The sequence below is a fragment of the Bombus pascuorum genome, chromosome 2, assembly GCF_905332965.1.
Source record: "Bombus pascuorum chromosome 2, iyBomPasc1.1, whole genome shotgun sequence".
Taxonomy (NCBI): domain Eukaryota; kingdom Metazoa; phylum Arthropoda; class Insecta; order Hymenoptera; family Apidae; genus Bombus; species Bombus pascuorum.
Window position 1 is genome coordinate 1096459 of NC_083489.1, and position 19054 is coordinate 1115512.

Below are 19054 nucleotides of genomic sequence, written 5' to 3' on the forward strand. Positions count from 1 at the left end.
CAACAAAGAGCTGAATTTTGCGTTTACCAAGTGGAATAATATTAATCCTACGATCGCACGCGCGTACGAGTTCCCTTTATACGAGGCAAATGTTTCTATGCATCGATGCATATGGGCACGTGGAAATATAACGCTGTAATTCCAATCTGTTAATAAACGTCATTATGTAATTTAATGTCGTCAAAGATGTAAGGGTTCGGAGTTAAAAACTTTCGACTTCACGGAAATATAATTAGCAGCTATCGCTTGCTCGTATCATCGATCAGTTAACGATCGTTGTACGAATAATTCAATAAAATGATTCTTCGAAGAATTAAAGGAATATCGTGTTCGATATTACGCGTGGAAAGGAATTCTTTTATGAACAGCAGACGCCAAGAAGCGATAAGATATTTTCAAGGGAATGAATAACGTAGATAATTTATCGAATATATTTCAGATTTTAAGATATTGGATATTTGTTGCAAAATATAATTAATAAAAATATTTAATTTACGTTTGGTATAATATTGCTTCTTTCATTTTTACAATTGTAGAGTTACGACTGAATCATTGATTCTTGAACTTACGTATTTTATTCTCAGCTAATTCCGTAATTATTTACAGTCCCGAGGATGCCTAAGATTCAAACATAATAACATCGGTTACAAAGCTTGGATTAATTAAGCCTAACGTTTGGCGTTAACAATTTTGCTGTTCCCTTTAACTGCTCGTACGCCAGAAACTGGAGATCTCGTATCATCGAGTTAATCATCGTCGAATTGATCATTTGCGTGAGAAACTGAAAAACACTTCCCTGGTCTCTGTTAACTGTGATACGCCGCCGACCAAGTCGTTTCTCTTGCGTAAAATATCATTTTAACTTTGAATCATTACGCGATTCACTGATTTCGATATAATTTATCATGAAACGAGTGCTGTGTCTGTGTAATAATATTCTGTGAATGTTACTTCGTCCCTGTGTGTGATCGATAAAGAAGAAAAGAGAAGAATGTTGATGATGAACTAAAAGGGATAACGAATATAGGCTATGGAAAACGTATTCACGCAAATTTATATTTTTATAAATATAACTAAAAATACAAGACATAAATATGAAGGAAAGTACGTAAGTTAAATTTACAGCTCCACGAGAATACGAGTATCTGGTTAATATTTTAAAAGCGACAACAACGGTCATCGAACGAGAAGCAATAGAAGAAATCAGAAAGTTCCGCTGACTGCACGTGATCGAGATGTATAGATATCGTCTTTTTCACTCGTCCGTCTTAACTTCTACCAGCCCCTAAGCTCACTCATCGATTTCTTGAAGTACAACCACCATAAAAACTCTATGAACCACACTGGATCCGAAGAACTCGGTGAGAAAAGACTACTCTTTTTCTACAAGAGGAGAAAAAAGAAGAGACTCCGTGTATCTTCTCCATTAAGACGAGAACTTGGTAATCCTTTATCGAATGAAACAGCAAATTCTCCTGTTCTTATCCGAGAAACTAGTGTAACTTAATTAACTTTGCATTTAAATGCCAGCAAAAAACTTCGTGGTAATTAACAGATAGCGGTGAATGTATAGTTTCTTGTTTCTCCAGTTAAACATCGACTTTTTTCCTATTTATTTCATTTTATGGAAACTGGAATATTCTGTTGAGATGCGAAACCAAATACAAACTTCCTAATTTACTAGAAAAAAGGGCAAACAAGCAAGCAACAAAATAATAATGTTATAAAATATAATGTTAATAAAATAACAAAAACGATATTAATAATGATAATAATAAACTGTTTCAGTGGGATATTCGAACAATTGTTAGCGCAAAATACGTGACTAGATACAGACACATTGGTAAAATAACATAAATTATATAAATATTGGTAATGTTAAATCGGTAATATCAAAATATTTGGACGAGACGATCGAACAATTATTAATTGAAAAACTCAGTATAGTAACGAACACGGAGGATTCGTTGTCAATTGTAAATTACTTTTCTGGAATTATAAACGAGGTTCAACATTGCCCCATTCCTTTCGAATGCAAAAACGTGCATCTTCGTTAAACAATTGGAGGTAAAGGTGTGGACGGAAGATCCAATGGAAGTCCCGTCGAACTTTCGACCGTGTTTCCCTTCAAGTTTGCCACGAATGCAAAGAATCCCGAAATGGATCGAGATGAGCAGAGGAAAATGCCGTGGAACGCGGATATTCGTTTTAACATTCTGATCGCGTTGAGAAGGCAGATAAATCGGATTAAGGTTATGTTCCAAGGGGCTTGGATAGGGTGCACACCCTTAAACCGTTCGCTTCGACCTACGATCGATATACTACATGCTGTACGACGGTTCACCTGCAAGATGGCACGAACGTTTCCCCTTAATGAACTATTTTTGACGGCGGAGAAAAGGACAGGAAATACCGGTGGTGAAAATGCGAGCGCAATTTCAGAGGGATTTCAGAACATGTTCTGTCGTGTGTAAATGTGTGTACGTGCGAATGAGTTTGTGTGGGTGAAAGCGGAGGACGAGGGTAAAACATGTCGCGAATTGAACTCCTTGTCACATAAAAATGTTGTCAACGTTGGTTGAATATTATGCTTTGGAGTGGAAGAAACTTTTGTCGAGTTTCCTTCTGAAAAGACAATTTTCTAACGAAACGGTTCGTTAACAGTGAACGGATATTACGAAACGAACAAAAGTTATTAACAAAAATTCGCGATTTTCTCATTATTTTAATAAATTCGTCTCGTACTGTGTTAAATTAATCATAAATTCCAGATACATTTGAATAACGTTCTTAATTTAAGAACTCTTCCAATAAATAATCTTATAATAAAATTAAATAATAAAATTAAAATTCTAAGCAAAATTGCAACAGTATCGATTTTCTTTTAACTCCAAATTCGCATTAGGATCTGTTCTGATATTTACAATTTCCACTTTTCAACGAACGTAGAAAAACTGCGCAAGAATTTCATAAATCAATCTGATAAACTCATAAATTTCGAAGATACTTTTAAAAAGAATTACTTCGTTTCAGAGGATTCAACCACAACTTGACGCTTGCGATTCACTTTCGACGATTAATGGCTTTAGCAACACGACGAACGCGACGTAATCCTTTTTGTCAAGTTAATTTTTTCTCGTTCTCGCCTGAAAGGCGACACGCTAACGTGTGTGAAAATTCGACTTCGCGTTGAATAATTAAGATATTGTCGTCTTAGGGCTGTCTTTGAGGCAGCTTATTAAATAAATGCTCGCGTAGTTTAAAAGGGATTATCACGGAAATTCGCGACGTTACGCTGTGGGAACTCTTAAAGCTGGAAAGCCACGTTGTCGCGACGATATTCGCGTTTCTCGTTAGAACTTGGCGAGTTCAACCTTTACCGAGAGTTTTCATATCACCGCGTCAACCCGAATCATCGGTTCCCTGGTGCGGAAACGCATCAGAATTTTCAACAGTGTGTCTTATACACGTCGCTATTTACAAAATCCCACCGTTGTGGCTTTTTAATAACACGGTATTTTTATTAATACATACAATGTTTTCACGACGACATTTTGGAAATTTACATACTAATTTATTATTGGAGCAACGATTATTAGCCTAAAAGCAAATACTAATACAAACTTTTTATTTTTTTTATTAAATACCAATACAAACGATGAAACGGCAAATGAGATAAAAATGTAAATTAGCAGATGCGTGATAAATGAATATTCGAACGGAGAAGAGTGTGAAGATATAAATGAAACACCTTCAAAGTGTTGAAAAGAATATATTATATCCGAAGGCGATCCGTTGAACTTGAAATTTAATAACTGCGACTCTGTTAAAGAACGATTGATATAGTAGAGCGAACGGTAGAGTTTTATTCACTCGTAACGTCAATTATATTTTCCAAAAGCTTAATAACGTTGACGTTATTTCTAACAAAAAGATTGGAACAACAGAATAAATATGCACGCTTTGTCCGTCAATAATAGTGTCGCGTTTCTAGAAAACTAACGTGTATTTTATACAGTTAAATAGTTTATAAATAATAGTTTATAAAATTAAAGAAATTCGTCGTTGTTCATCGTTCGTCGATTCGATTTTCGACGAGTTTGTCGTTTAATAAGGTCAGAATTATTAAAACATATTGAACGCACGTGGGTTAAATAGGGTAGCTTTTCATCCCTAGAATCCGTCCCATCGTAATTTCATCCACGAATCTGTAGTAAACACCGAGTTCCGACAAAGATATTAAATTCGACGTTTGTTCACGCGTTTTCCCTTTCATAGCTACGATTCTAATTAAATATTCGTTCAAACAATATTAACGGATATTAATAATATATCACAGAGACACCTACTCGTACATAAGCTTTTAAAAAAGACTTATATTCTCAACGCGTTCATTAAATTCTTCGTACTTCAGCGAAACAAGTACTCGTTACACGATCAATCGTAAACTATCAAATAAAAATGATTATCATGTTCGTATTTTTCCGTTAATCGAATGATCTTAAAAAATACCGCTTATTTGGCACGCGACTTCAAAACGACAAATTCAACGAGAAGTACACTGGTATGCAAAAATAAGTCAGATAGATTTTGTATTTTATATTCTAAAAGCGACGTCTATAGAAATTTTAACCGATGCTGGTTATAAAAGCACAAGTTGAACAATACGGTACGATGAATAAATACCGTTACATAGTTGTACAACATCATGCAGAATTATTTAAAACATCACCTTTGGAATATAGAACGAAAAATCTATGTAACTTGTAGGAAACTTTTGTATACCATTTTCTCATAAACGCCATTTTATCAATATCGTTACACGAGAACACGAACTCGTTGGTCTATCGGTTCGTTGAAGCGATTCGATCGAGCAATCTATCGGAAATCTTAAGATCTGTCGTAAATCTGTTCGATTAATTGATTTGCCCGTGCCAATAGGAAAAAGTAGTATGCACAGCTGAATAACGAGTCTGAAAGCAATGTAATCCCGAGCGTTTCGTACCCGTGGGATGAATTAAGATCGAATAAAGGGAATTTCTTTCACAGTCACGTCCTGTCGCAATTATCGAGCGTGCTGGTTGACCCTCGTGACGATTCGAACGAGAAAAACGCTACGATAGAACCGGTCGCGACCATTACCCTTTAACCACTCTCAGAGAGATTCAGATCGCTAACCCGTCACGATAAGCCCCCGGTGTTAATGATTCGCCATAAACGATGCTTAACGATCAAATCTTGGTGACTTTGCGACCTAATCGTTCTGTACGGTGTGCCTGGCAACGGGTAATATAATTTAAACGAGGCCGATTTAATAGGAAAGAATAACAAGAAACCGAGTTTGTGGATTCGTATATTTTCGTTTGAGTATACGAATAATAGAATGTATTCAAACCTTGTTTTCGGGGATATAAAGTTCGAAGATCGATTAAATAAACATAAATTTATAGTTTTTAAAATAACTTTTGTAATAATGTAGCTACACTTCTCTTTTTATTTCAACTTATTATCCAGCAACTTTTACTTCTTTACGATTATCCTTTTATAAAATGATATAACGACGACAATCGACTGTAAGGAGGTAAATATTTATGAGCGTGAAATACAAATTTCACCAACTGTGTCTTTGTTATAAGTTATTCGATCAAACTGCAAAAGGATCGAATATTTTGTCTCGGCGTGCGAACCGTGTAGTTGAAACGAAGGAATAAGAAGCTGTAGAAAGAAAAGATTCTTTTCTACATTTTTTGTATTATTCGTTTCTCGATGTTGAATCATCTTTCAACGGGATACTTTGTATTATATATGATAGTTGTAAAAAAACAAGTGATATTTCGTGCTCACTGGCATCCACTTGAATCTGTGTGCATCGCGCGATATTAAAAAGTTAGGGAAAAACTTTCGTTGAATGTTCGAGTTACTTGAGTTACTGCCTTTCTCTTCCAGTCCCTTGTTTCAATTTAGGTCACGTCGACCGTCTTAGAATTCGACATATGAAAGAAATTCTGCAGCTCTTTGCTTTGAATCCGTGTTTCGAGTTCGGTGCGTTTTCTGTATCCGCGTCCAGTTTAAAGCGGCCTTTGCCGCAAGAGACGTGGTTCTGTCGCTATCGACGCTTTCGAAAATTTCCATTAACCGAGCTTCTTGCGGGCAGAAATACGAAAGAATCGAGTTATTTATATTTTGCTTAGAAATATTCGATTACGAAAGCTTTCAACAAAGTAACTGGATCTGTTGTAAAGCTTCCTTAATCGCTTAGCTAAATTCAAATATTAAGTTTAATCCTCTGTCTTTCCTTTGTGACGCGTCATTTCCAATCTTTTCTTCCCTGCCTTGCATTAGATTGTCGCGATATTCAGATTAGACTTTATCCTGTCGTTTTAAAGCGACATACACAGCATGTTAGGTTACTGCAAAAGTCTATATTGCTACTAGTAAAAATAAAGAAGAAACGAAAGAACAAGCGACGAGAGCAATATTGGAAAAGGGAGTGTAAAAAAGAGATAATCATTCCTTACAGATGAAACTTTAATCTTGCAATTGAAGTTTATCAGAGAGAAAAAGCAAAAGTTCAGACACGCGAACAACGACGCGCTATCTTCTCGGAGTTTCTAACATCTTTACAGCACGGAGCAGGAACGATAGCAAAGTCGGAAACGAAAAGGAAAAGAGAACCATTTTAATCAACATTTTCTTGACCGCATACGGCGGATACGTCCGATAGAGCGTTGACTCGTGCTACTGGCACGACGCGTTCGCCGTTACTTTCTGGCGTTTGACTTCGTCGCGACAGCTCGTAAAGCGAGGAAACGTGCAAAAAGGAATTTTCTATGGCGAGGTAAATGGGAAACGTTCGTTCGGGAAGCCGCAAAGCGTGTATCGGACGTTGGCATCCGACAGGTTAAAACTAATTTTCATCGTGTGTTACAAACGACCGCGTTTTCTGCGATAATAGAAAGTTGTGTAAGTTGCGCCGATCTACGTATAAAGGTGAATTGCGACTAACTGAATCGGACGAACGATTCTACGGGCAACGAGCCTTCCGATTAATCATCGTTCTCTCCCTGCTCTCGTTTAACCTGCTACGAGATGAAATCGTCGACAGATCTTGAATGGGAAATATAACGCGCGCTGCCTTTTGTCTTTACCCTCTTCGGGATATTTCATTCCCGTACGAAAGAGGCTTTGGGAGATGTGTTCCCGTCGGATTTCAGAACGAATTCTCTTTGGAAAATCGTCTACCGCTTCTGCTCTGCCACTGTTTGCCAGCCATGCGGAATATTGAATACGCGCGTGCTGAATGGAGTGATAAAGGAAACAATTTGGAACGGAGTGGTGATCAAACGTGCTCGAGTGTTAACGCAACACCTAATCTAACTTTTGTTCGATTAGCTTCCGATATTAGCGACGAGGTAGATTTTGTTTGGCTCGGACCTTTAAAGCTTTCGAGGAAATTATGTCATAAAATATTCCTCCATCGATTGGAGAAAGAGATTCCATGTATGCAGAAATTTTATAACGAGATTTAGGAAGGAGTGAACTGACAAGAGAAATAATTTGGAGCAAGTAAGATCAGCGTATAAAATATAAATCTCTGTTTGGCCAACGTCCAAAATCGGTAAGTGCAACTTCATTGGCTTTCGATTCTTAAGATATCGTACGTGAAAGAATTGCATTGTAAAATTTGCACGTATCGACTGAAAATAGAAATCTTTCATACGTTTCCAACTTTGCAACCTGATTTGTACAAGAAACAGATTAAGGAAATTAAGAGAAGTAATTTAAGTAAAGCCACCTAGTACTTGGCCGTGTAAAACGTTAACGTAATATCTGTTTAAACTCCAGGGACAACAAATAGAGCTTATGGCCTGCGATTATTAAAACGCGCGAAAGAAATTGCAAAGTGAAATTTTTAATTTTCGTTGAAATGACTAAGATCAAATCGAGAGTAATCTGATCGTGTTATGCGTCAATGCGGTATATTAATTTCCGAAATTCGTAACACGAGATATATAAAGACGTATAAAATAAATCGCGATGTAAAATGTTCACGCATCGATCGAAAGGAGAAACGTTCCGAACATTTGTAAGACGCTTCGAACGAGATTTGCGCGCGGAACGGAAAAAGGACGTTCGAAAGGCTTGAAACATTAAGTAATAGCTTCCCTCCATTCTTTCTCGAAATCGTCCGGTGAGGTCAACAAGAGATTACCGCCGTATTCGAATCGAAAGACGAGCAATGCCACGAAGGCGAATGAAATCGATCGATATTCGAAGCGACATGCACTTTTCTACCAACAATTCACGCTTGACGTGATCGTACGTAATAAACTATTCGTCGTGATTAACGGTGAGAGACACCATTAAATGGCGACATTTAGAAAGGTTTTATGTATCGACATTAATTGGACATCTCGTAGGGAATAAACAGCCAGCATTATTAGCCTAAACATCTGTTATTTTAACACACCGATATTTCACGCGACCAGCTAACGCATCGAATAAACACAGGGACACTCTGTCCATCAGCGTGACGTATACGGTTCAATTTGTAATCATTATCGTTAATTATCGGCTAGGTTTTAATTGCGCGAAGAATTATCATTTCCACTCTTTACCTTACTTATACAACGATAATTTGAACCTATTTGCTTTAAGCTTCAAGAATAACGCACACCTTCCTAACATCCGGTGCACGGACGATGGTAATAAGTTACTTCGTTCTTTCGTAATTAAGCAACTAGTTTTCCTGTTTCTTGCGTATTGTGTCGAGGAAGAGGTAGCGTATAATTAATACAATGTTATTACAGAATTTCGAGGGTAACTCGATAAACGTCAAAACTGATCGAGCGAGGTAATCGGTCGAACGTTTATACTTCGTTCGATAAGAATGTTCTAATTCTTTTACCTTTGGTATCACGCAGCAAAGTATTTGAAATTTAGCAGATGTTACAGATTTAATTCTACATTGTCGAAAATTATTCCGCAATTATGCCTATTACGGGATAATAAATCTGCCGCGATTCTTCCTACGATTTTCCAACAGCCGTCCATATCTCTCGTGTAATAACTTATTTTTGACGAAGAGAACACGAACGAGCTAGGAATGATTAGGCCGCGATTACAGCGCTAGTTTCGCTACGTTCTCCCTATTGTTCGGCATATTTTCTCCAATAAACGGTTCATTTGCATCGATTTCGATGGGCGGCCAGGCAGTTATTGGAAAGTGTACGGCGCCGTGGTTTCGATATTAAGCATTGGCCGTGGTTATCCGGAAAAGTCCGCAACTACCGGTCCGTTGAATTTTTATCGCAACGAAAGGAGCGCTCGCTTTATTTTCCCTTTATCGTGCATACTTCGTTCCCTACATTGTTGATCCATTATCTTTTATGGAATACAACATGTCCGACCTCGATCGATCAATATTTTATCAAGTAGCATAATCAAATATTCAGAAAGTACCTAACCGAGCATTTTGTAGCACAATTCTTCCTTCTTTATCTATTTTTCGTTCTTTCTTGTGAAACCGATCTCTGGCTTTTTTGTGGAAAAAAAATTCAGTGAGTAGACTTTACGGTTTTGTAAATTTATAATACAAGCCAGGTTTCTTGGTTTTGTTTGTTGGTATTGATCGGTGTCTCTGTATCGCAATCTTTCGAAAGGGTTTTGAAAGATAAATTCCCCACTGGCAACATACTCTTCGGTTATGTGTTCAAGAAATTAATCAATAGTTTCGAAGTAGAATCCTCCTTCCGCTCTAGTTTTGTGTCTGTCCTGAAAATTTGGCGAACGTCTTACTTCCAAGTTTCTTTTTATTAAATTTTTCTAAAGTTTTTGAATTAAATTCGATGTTCAATCTATACAAATCGGGATTGCTACTATTTACCTTATAATATCGTTTGAAAGAAGAATCGTAGAAACAAATTCTACAACCAAACCTATCGCCTTTCAACCGTTACTGGCCATATTTTCCTTGTACTATCAGTTAAAAATTATAGAATTAATTTCCTTATTCAAATACGTGATTTGAAATAAGTAAATAATATAAATTATAGATTTACGATAAAGGAACTTGTATTCGTCAATGATAAGCGCAGTTCCCATCCGACATCGATATAATAGTCGTAGTTAGCGGTAATTATTGCATAATTAAAGCCCTTGGCTCGAATGTTCATTATCAATGCGTATCAATATCAAAGATGAGCGAAATAACTATTATATAATAAATAATAATAGTTTAATTCGATTAAACGTTCTGTTTTATTAAGATGTTTCCAGGATTATTGCAAAATAGACGCGATAAAAATTATGTCAAGTTCGTGACGAAGCAAGAAATTAAAGTTGAAGAGAAGAAATAAAATTTAAAAAATACAAAGTATTCCGGGAACTATTTATGGTATTCGCGTGCATGAAATTACGAATTACCAAGGTGCGAAGAACGACTATAAGGACATGAGATATAGTATCAAACTACAATGAAACGGTACGAAGCACTATTAGTTTAATATATGTATCTGCTAGCTTCATCTTAAATTCAATGCTTTCTCGTTCCCATGGTAGCAAAATTACTTCATTATGAGTAAGATTATAGAGCAAATATTATGAAATAAATCATAGAAAATGTGGTTCACTGATTAATTTAGCGATTAAAATATCTCTTTGCCATTACAAGCGATTCATTCATTTTTCATGCCATTACGAATACTCTTAATATTCAGTATGATTAATAATAATAATTCTATTATTACGATACGTTGCAGCATATTCCAGATTCTTTTCGCGAATCATATTTCGAAGTTACAACAGGATCTTTGCAATTAATTTCACAATTACATTTCCCTGTAACAAATTCAACTATCAGAATTATTATAATAAATTTAATAAATTAATTTCTACTCGTGGTATTTGGGAAATATCTCGAAGGATAACGAATTATACGTTCCAATATAATATTACTAGAACAATGTTCAAATAAATAAGAACGGAACAATTAAGGCCATTTAGGAAGAAAAAAGTTTCACGAACGTCTCGTTCCTCAAACGACATCTTTATTTGCGCTGTTCCGCGAAAGCGACGTACCAAGAAGCCTCGAAGCTAATTCCAAAACTGAGAAATACCCAGCTCTTTGTACGAATTTTTCTTAATTGCGGATGACGTTTTAATTAAAAACGGCGTTCAAGGAAAACAAGGGAAACGGTCGAACAAACAAATTAAAGTTAAATCACTGTTGTTACGTTGCGGTCTTGTTTCATGGAAATTACAAGACCCGAAAGATTACCAAACCCTCGAGATAATTGCGAGATAACTAAAAAGCTCCTGATTCGCATTTTCGTTTAACCATAGACGTCAATGCTAGAGTTTTCTGCAATCCTGAGCACGTAACATGGTAGCTACGTGATTGGTGACACGATGCCATGGTACAAACGCTAACAAAGTAAAGTTAGTTTCTGTTTTCGTCCTAAAATTTCATGCGGAAGCAAATTAAACTAGGTATAATGTATGTATCGGTGACATTTAGGTTCTGCTAATAAATAATTGAATTGCACGGAACAATCGGATTAAGTATCCTTAAATAATATCAGAGAATAATATGTAATATAATTAATTGTGCAATTAGGTAATTGAGAATTGTAATTGATAAAATTTGACATCTGTTGATACAGCGTTGGTTATATTTTCCTTTGAGGGTATTATACCAAGAGGGTGAAATGAGCATTTAAAATTGAAGTGCAGAAAGTAGGTCACTTAATATTATACAACGTAATTGCCTTTTCGTTGTTACAATAATAAACTGATCAAGCTATACCTTCATCGTGTATGGTACGATTTCAAAGGTGATGTAAATAAATTTGTTCTACATATTTTGTTTAAGCCGAAGTTGTACGAAAATATGGAACGCAGCACAGAGATACGATTGTACGAAACACATATACTCGTTTCTTCTTTATTACTAAAAAATACATTCGTCGAATCCTTCTCGATACTCGTTATTTATTAGAGAAAATAAACAACAAACTTTTTTTAAACCCATTAATAACGTAAACGATTGAAGCGACCATGTTAAGTGACCCACTTCGTATATTACATCATTCCAGTCAATGTCAGTATTTTTACAAGTCCTCTATTCTTGTCACTTGCTTGTTTTATATGACATTTGGATAAACTTTTTTCTAGCTAATTAGAAAGTTTCATTTTTCTACCACAGAAATGTAAAACAACACGTTCATCGTCACTGGAAACAAAGAAGAAACAATCTGTTCCGTGAGAAACACGCCCAATTATCTTGCTGTGCCTAGTTTGACTAAAATATTCTGCCTTTTGGATATAATTAGCATCTGGTGTAAGTATCCTTCTCGAAGAAAGGGAACAGATGTAAAGATTTGTAACGAGTCTAGAATCCAGACTGGGATCGTGAAATTGCAAAGAGGTTAAAGCCTCTAAGGAATTGTTTGCCTCGCGATGAATCAAACTCCGACAGTTAAATTTATCCGCTTCGCTCAACAATAAGTCATCGTCGACGCTTTTCTTCTAGCATCGGCTCGCCTCTATTAATATCCTCTTCTGTTTATGTTCGAAAGTTTGATGAATCGCGGCATAATTCACCGCGAGTCATTTATACCTTTCGCATTAAGATTCTTTCAACTTCCGCGTGGCTATACTTTCCCTTAACCCAAATACTGAGTCACCCCATACTTTAGGATCGCCTAATACAATTAAGATATTAATTTTCTTTCAAAGCATACTGATCTCATTCGCAAAATGACAAAAGTTGATACATCGAGTTGGAAAATCCTACGACTCGTATGAAATTTTTGTGCAATGTGGAAATTTCGGAAAAGTTGATGTATCTTCTATGTTTCTACGTTCTCAGATTAATCCAAAAACTACAGAGAAATTATTTTTTTCAACGTTCTTTGATACGTTCGATATATCGTCCACTATATTTGTCAACAAGAGTATTTGTATTGCGAATTTGTTTCAAACGCAGTACAGTACAGCTGGCCGTATATAGGACAAGGACACTCTATAAAACGTCCGAGGTAACAAACAGAAGCTCGTCTGACGGTATCCAGTTTATTTAAAAACGAATAACCATACCCTCAAATTGCCAGCTCCGACCTTCAAAATCAGGGTTTGTCGATTGAAACTTTTTCGTCGAAAGGCGAGGCACGATTTCGCACGATTACCTTCGTTACCCTTCTGCCTGATTACCATTTTTATTCGTGAAAATGCGCCAGCTTTCATCCACGCTCCCTTTTTCCCCTCATACTGCAAACGCATATTTTCCTTTTCCTTTTGAATGAAAGCAAAGACAAAGGGAAGCAAATAGAGATACTTTAGAACGAAGTCGTAAGCAAGTGAGTGGCTCGTAGAAGTAAGTACAAGTGTAAATAGCCGTAACGCGGAAAGCAAATATACTACGTAGAAAATCGTAGACACTCGAACACTAGACAAAGATTTCTCGGATTAAACTCGTCCCTTCTGTACGAAACGTTCGACAACGATAATATTCTACGGACTATTTGCGGAAATCGGAATCATTTTAACACAGATTGACGAGATTTCGAAATATCGACGTTCGTAGAAATTCCGATTCGACGTAATTTCAGCGCAAACATCATATCTCGATATAACGGTATGTGCAATCGAAAAATTTATACGTTTAATAAATTATTCCCGACGAATAACAATCTCACGTCGTATCTTTATATTCTTTGGCATTATCCTTTCGACACGAACGACGTAAGACTCACTCGAAATCTAACAAACGACTCACAGATCACTCGTTACGAATGCTTTCTCAATAGGAACCCGCTGTCAGTCGTTCCTCGATCGATCATTCGAAACGAAAGCACCACCTGATCACAAGCATAGATCAGACCAATCCACGCTCTCGTTCATCGACAACGTCGAACGCGCTATCAAGTCGAGTAACCACCATGAAACGATCGCACTTCGTTTTTTGTTTAAACGAAACTTGACGCGCGATCTCGGAAGCGATATGTCGAAGATCGTGAACCGATATCCGTCTCTCGCTGGACCATCGTTTAAAGTGCGCTGACCCTCGGGTACTCACCGTTTCCGTGATCGTGCGCGTCCCTTTGTGTCCACCGATGGAAAGACCCCGGAGGACAGAGCGGAGCAGTTTCACGTAGAAATCCTGATGGTGAACGGATCGTGTGGGATGCGTGGACAAACACGGCAGAGAGATATGCGACGGAATGAAAGAAAACGAGCGTTCGTACGCGATAGAACGAGCGCGCCTAGCGTTCGCAATGGAATACCCACTTGTAGAGCCGGCGGATGACCGGGCGCGTAAACTAGACTGGCGGGTTGGCAAACAGGTGAGATGCCGTCGCGTGCCCGTCTTTCTCTGTCTCCGTTCCTCGCGCTCTTTCCATCCCACCCTGTCACCCTCCTCCAATAACCCGGCTGGTCCGTTTTCTATCTCCTTTGCCCCTCCAGGGATTCCCCTCGCGTGCTCTTCGTCTACATGCTCCTCCCACTCCCGCAGCGTTTCACAAACTGTCTCTCTCTAACCTGACACGAGTATCAACCCCCAGATTCTACAGTAGGCTTGTCCTTGTGGTTCGTATTTGCTTCGTATGGCTTTTTATTATGGGAGAATGTGAAATTTCAACGGATCTTCCTTTCGTTTTGATTTTCCAGATTCTTCGAACCGCGCGCGCAACACATCGTTCGTCGTTGTTCCTTTTATCCGATTCTCTTCCTTTATCCGCCTCCTTAGGGGCTATTCTCACGTTACTTCCTTGTACTTCATTATCCCCGTGCTGCTGTTTCTTTCCACTTCCATCGCACATGAAATCGTTCTGCGTGTTTTCCGGTCCCTATTTGCGTGTCTATCTCCATCCTTGTCCGATCGAGGACGCGTTCGCGTAGCATTCGTTGTTCTCGATTCAGTATCTCCTTCCCTCGTCGAAGCAGAGGGAACCCTCCTATCTCGTAATTCCGCTTTTCACTCTTCTCTCTGCCGGCGTTCCTCCTTTCTCTTTGTCTCCCTTTCTCTCGATCCCACCCCCATGCTCGACCCCTTCTCCTCGCCACTCTGATAACCCTACCTAGGAGCATGGGGCTCTCCCTACCCCCTGCAGGGGTTACAACCGGAGGTACTTGCGTGCGCAGCACGTCCATCGATCTATTTCAGCTCACCTACGCTCTCCTGGCAAGCCTGGCCCCTGTACCTGCCTGCTGCCTGTCGACTCACGCGGCTTCTGGGTGCGTTCACACCGACCTAAGGTGTGGACCAACGGGACAGAGATGTTTTATTGCGATCTGGAACGCGAATCCCTCCGAGGATGATGTTAACTGCGTTCCACTGTCGTAATAACGGAGGATTTCGGTGGATCTAGCGAAAGGCGAGGGTATCGACTTCTTGAGAAAACGGCAAAGTGTCGTCCTTCTCTCGATATCCGTGATAGATTGATAAGGTGTATTCGATCGCTTCGGCGTACACTTGATCCGTGTCATTACGTTCTCTGTTCCCGTTGTTTCACGGTCAAATCCCGATATTTTGAAAGATTTTGCCTTTGGAAATTTTGTTGGTTGTTTTATGCGTGGAGCGTCTTAGAATAATTCATATCCTTCCTTTTCTTTATGCGTAAGACGCTTTAGAATAATTCGCACATTTCGCTTTCTTCGCGCGTAAAATGCTTCGGAATAATTCATATCCTTCTCTGCTCTGGAAATATTATTGAAATAACAAAAAATCACGAAAGACCGCGTTTTACCTAATTCTGACTGACGATAACACTGACTTAATGCTGAATGCGCAAACTGTTGAAATACGAATTGCTATATTCGAGCGAAAAGGAAACCAGGACAAAAGTGGCGCAAGCAAATTCGGAAAACCGGACAAGCCACAGGGATTTCATAGATTCTGGGCTCCTAAGAAGTTTACAAATGAGATTCAGTCAATACCGGAATTCGGGGCTGACGGAACGAGGGCGGTAACGCGGGAAGACGTAGAAAGACCGAAAGTTGGATAATGTGTATTTGGTGAAACTGTTAGGGTACTTCGTTTACGTATTACGTAAACCATGGCTGATGCAGATGCACTGGCAGTTTGCTAGACGATCGTTGTCGATGCTACGAGGAACTTTGGTTCTGTTTCTTCGACCAATGTTTCGAGATTCTATGCTATTTATTCTATTACCATACATTCAAGTACGTCTCTTATTCGTTTCGCTTCGTTGCCCTATTCTCGCTGTTAATAATAATAATAAAAACCCTAATGATAATGATATTGGAGTTTAGTGAAAAATTGTTGCATATACGAAATTTATAGTCGTATTAAATTAATTATATTTTTCTTCCAAACGTATTTTATATGTATCAAACTTTTTAAAATAATTATAAACTATTCTCTAATCAAGAGTATCGTTAAGCTTATTAGAAATATACTTATCAGAGTGATAGCTTTCGAGCATCGATAGGTACGAATAAAATTTTCGACGTAATTCGACCATATTATATTGGAAAATTAAACACAATAGACTGGTAGAAATGCATGGTAAATGTAGTTTGCTGACTCGACAAGGAGGTTTATAAAATGTAGGCAAGCCATTTATTAAATTTCCCGGACCAATCAGCCTATAAATTTTAAGCTAAGCTGGAGATAAAACCTGATGTAGTTAGGAACACATTCAACCCGGGTAAAGGCACCGAATCACGGCGGGTCTACGACGGATCGTGGATCGCATTTCCACCGATTTTCAATCGTCCAAATAGCATTCGTATTGGCACAAATCGTTCGTGTCCGTTCCTGATATTATATATCGCGTTCGTTTCGCTTCTTTCCCGAGCTTTATGCCGCGCACAATGAAATTCCCAATCAAAGCGTGATATTCGTTCGAACACATTTGTTATCGATGCGGTCCGAGCTTTTACCATGTGACAATCTCGATAAGAGAAAAAAAGAAAAAACCAGTGAAAAGGAAGGAAAAAACATGGAGAGGATTTAAAGAAAATTATCCCTGCGATATTAAATCTACGCGCTACCTCTTTTTCGATATATTAAGAAACCATATACCTTAACCATTAGCAGTCTTAAAATACGTACCTTAACCAGAAGTAAACGATATAATTTCATTAACATAACATCTCTTGTAAAATGAGAAATTAATAGCCTATGAAGGAGAAGTTTATATTCCACAGTTTGTGGCTTGCCGATTCATTAATATTATTAGCTATTAAATTATTACGTAGGAGAGTCCAAACTCTCGGTTTAACATAAAGTTATCACCCTTTAAAAACAGCTAACATAAAAATCAAATATGGTATCCTATCGTAATATTCGAGAGTTAACGTTAGGAGAAATGGAAAGCTGTCATACAATATACGCCTCGGTCTTTTCATATAAATTACCTACTTGTTTTATCTTCGATTAACGGCGCTGCTCTGAAAATGGAGCTGACGTAGAAATACGACCGGTTAATGAAAACTATTGGTTCCCGTGCAAACGATCTTACAAATGCGAACAACGATGACGGTAGTCGAGCATGCGGGCGTTACAAGGAACAAGTGGAAATCTTTATTCAACGACCGTCTAGATTCCAACAACAAGCCTCTTTATTGTTTCCGTGTTACCATAGCTTTTGTTTTGTTCTCAGTTATGCTTAACTTATTGAATCGTAGAATTTACGATTACTTTTCGTTTCATTACTTTTGCTTCGATGATAAACCTGTGCAGTACAAGAATAAAGAACTATAATTGCATTTTTCGACGAATTTCATTAACTCTTAAACAAATTAAAATACCTTAACCGAATAGATGTAAATAATAGAAATATATAGAAATAAAATTTGATGGAAATCATTTTAGTTTCGAATATTATTTTTGAAGATCTCAAAGTTACAAAGTTGCTGTTATTATTTAATTATTGGATTTTCCTACGTTAGGATATCGTGTATCTTCTGTCTCATTTTCTTCGACTTGTGTTACGTTCAAACGCAATTTCCCACGGAAATGTCAACTCGCACGAACAGCAGGACGCGAACGATCTGTTACAGAGACAGTAATAGTTTCAGGTCTCGTGAACATTTCAAACGTTGACTCGGCCAACATGTGTTGCATCTCTCGCGTAAAATATGACGTATGAGAAGATATAACGTATAAAATTTCTATCTATAAACTATCTTTTTTGATGTATTTCATTTCATCGAGTTCTAGAACGGATTCTCACAATTTTTCATTAAATTCAACAAATCCTGCACGATCATTAAGAGATTATTCGGATCTGTAGTAATGAAATTCTTCGTTTGTATCGATGAAAAATTATTAGGAAATATTCGGCCAAGTATTTTGTTAAAATTCAAAGATTTATGAAACTGAATATTTCGAATGTTCAATTTTCTATCCTTTGAAAACGAATAACTTCGAATCTCTTTAATGAAATTCTATTGCAACGATAAAATCTTATAACAGCGAGAATAGCTGTTCCCTATCCAATAAATATTTCATACGGCGATCTATATATTTCTATTTTTTCATTTGCATTACTGTAACGATATAGTCATCGTACAATCAAAAAGCTCTAATTGGATGACTTTTACTGTTCCTTAAAAACAACATATAAAAACTACCAAACTCGATAGCTCTTTTCTACAATTTAATATCACCGAAACCCCTGTCCATCGTTTCTAGCACGGATCTCTCAAAACTTTTAGAATCACTCGACAAGTTATTCGACCCTCGTGGCGAATCATCAAAGTGTCGGTCGTAGAGCGGAATTTATTTTTCTGACACGAAAGTTCCTTCAGAAATCCGGCCGGTTCAAACGCGTTGAATTTACCTTTGAACCTGTTCAAACCCTACCGCATTTTGCTCAAAGGTACGTATTACAGGACACGGGAGAACAATGAGGTGAAAATTCACATTATTCTACCACGTGTATCTAAAACGCGGAAACGTGTTCAACAGTTCAAAATGGGTCGAATTCTAGCGAAACACTGGTGCAGAAACGTGTACGATCAACGTGACACGATTAAATTCGTCGAACGTCTCACTCGTTTCCTCTTCCTTCTTCCCTTCATA

General features: G+C 37.7%; 1 protein-coding gene across 3 annotated transcripts in view; it reads right to left on the minus strand.

Annotated features, from left to right (window-relative positions):
• The window catches only part of LOC132904630 (BAI1-associated protein 3), a 125823-nt gene extending 111123 nt beyond the window's left edge, over positions 1–14700 (minus strand). The window contains exon 1 of one of the 3 annotated variants that reach the window (XM_060955285.1): positions 14078–14700. The gene's annotated coding sequence lies outside the window, so the exon portion shown is untranslated. The remainder of the gene's footprint in view (positions 1–14077) is intronic. The other 2 variants (XM_060955283.1, XM_060955284.1) reach the window with 2 other exon arrangements.
• Positions 14701–19054: the final 4354 nt, after the last annotated feature.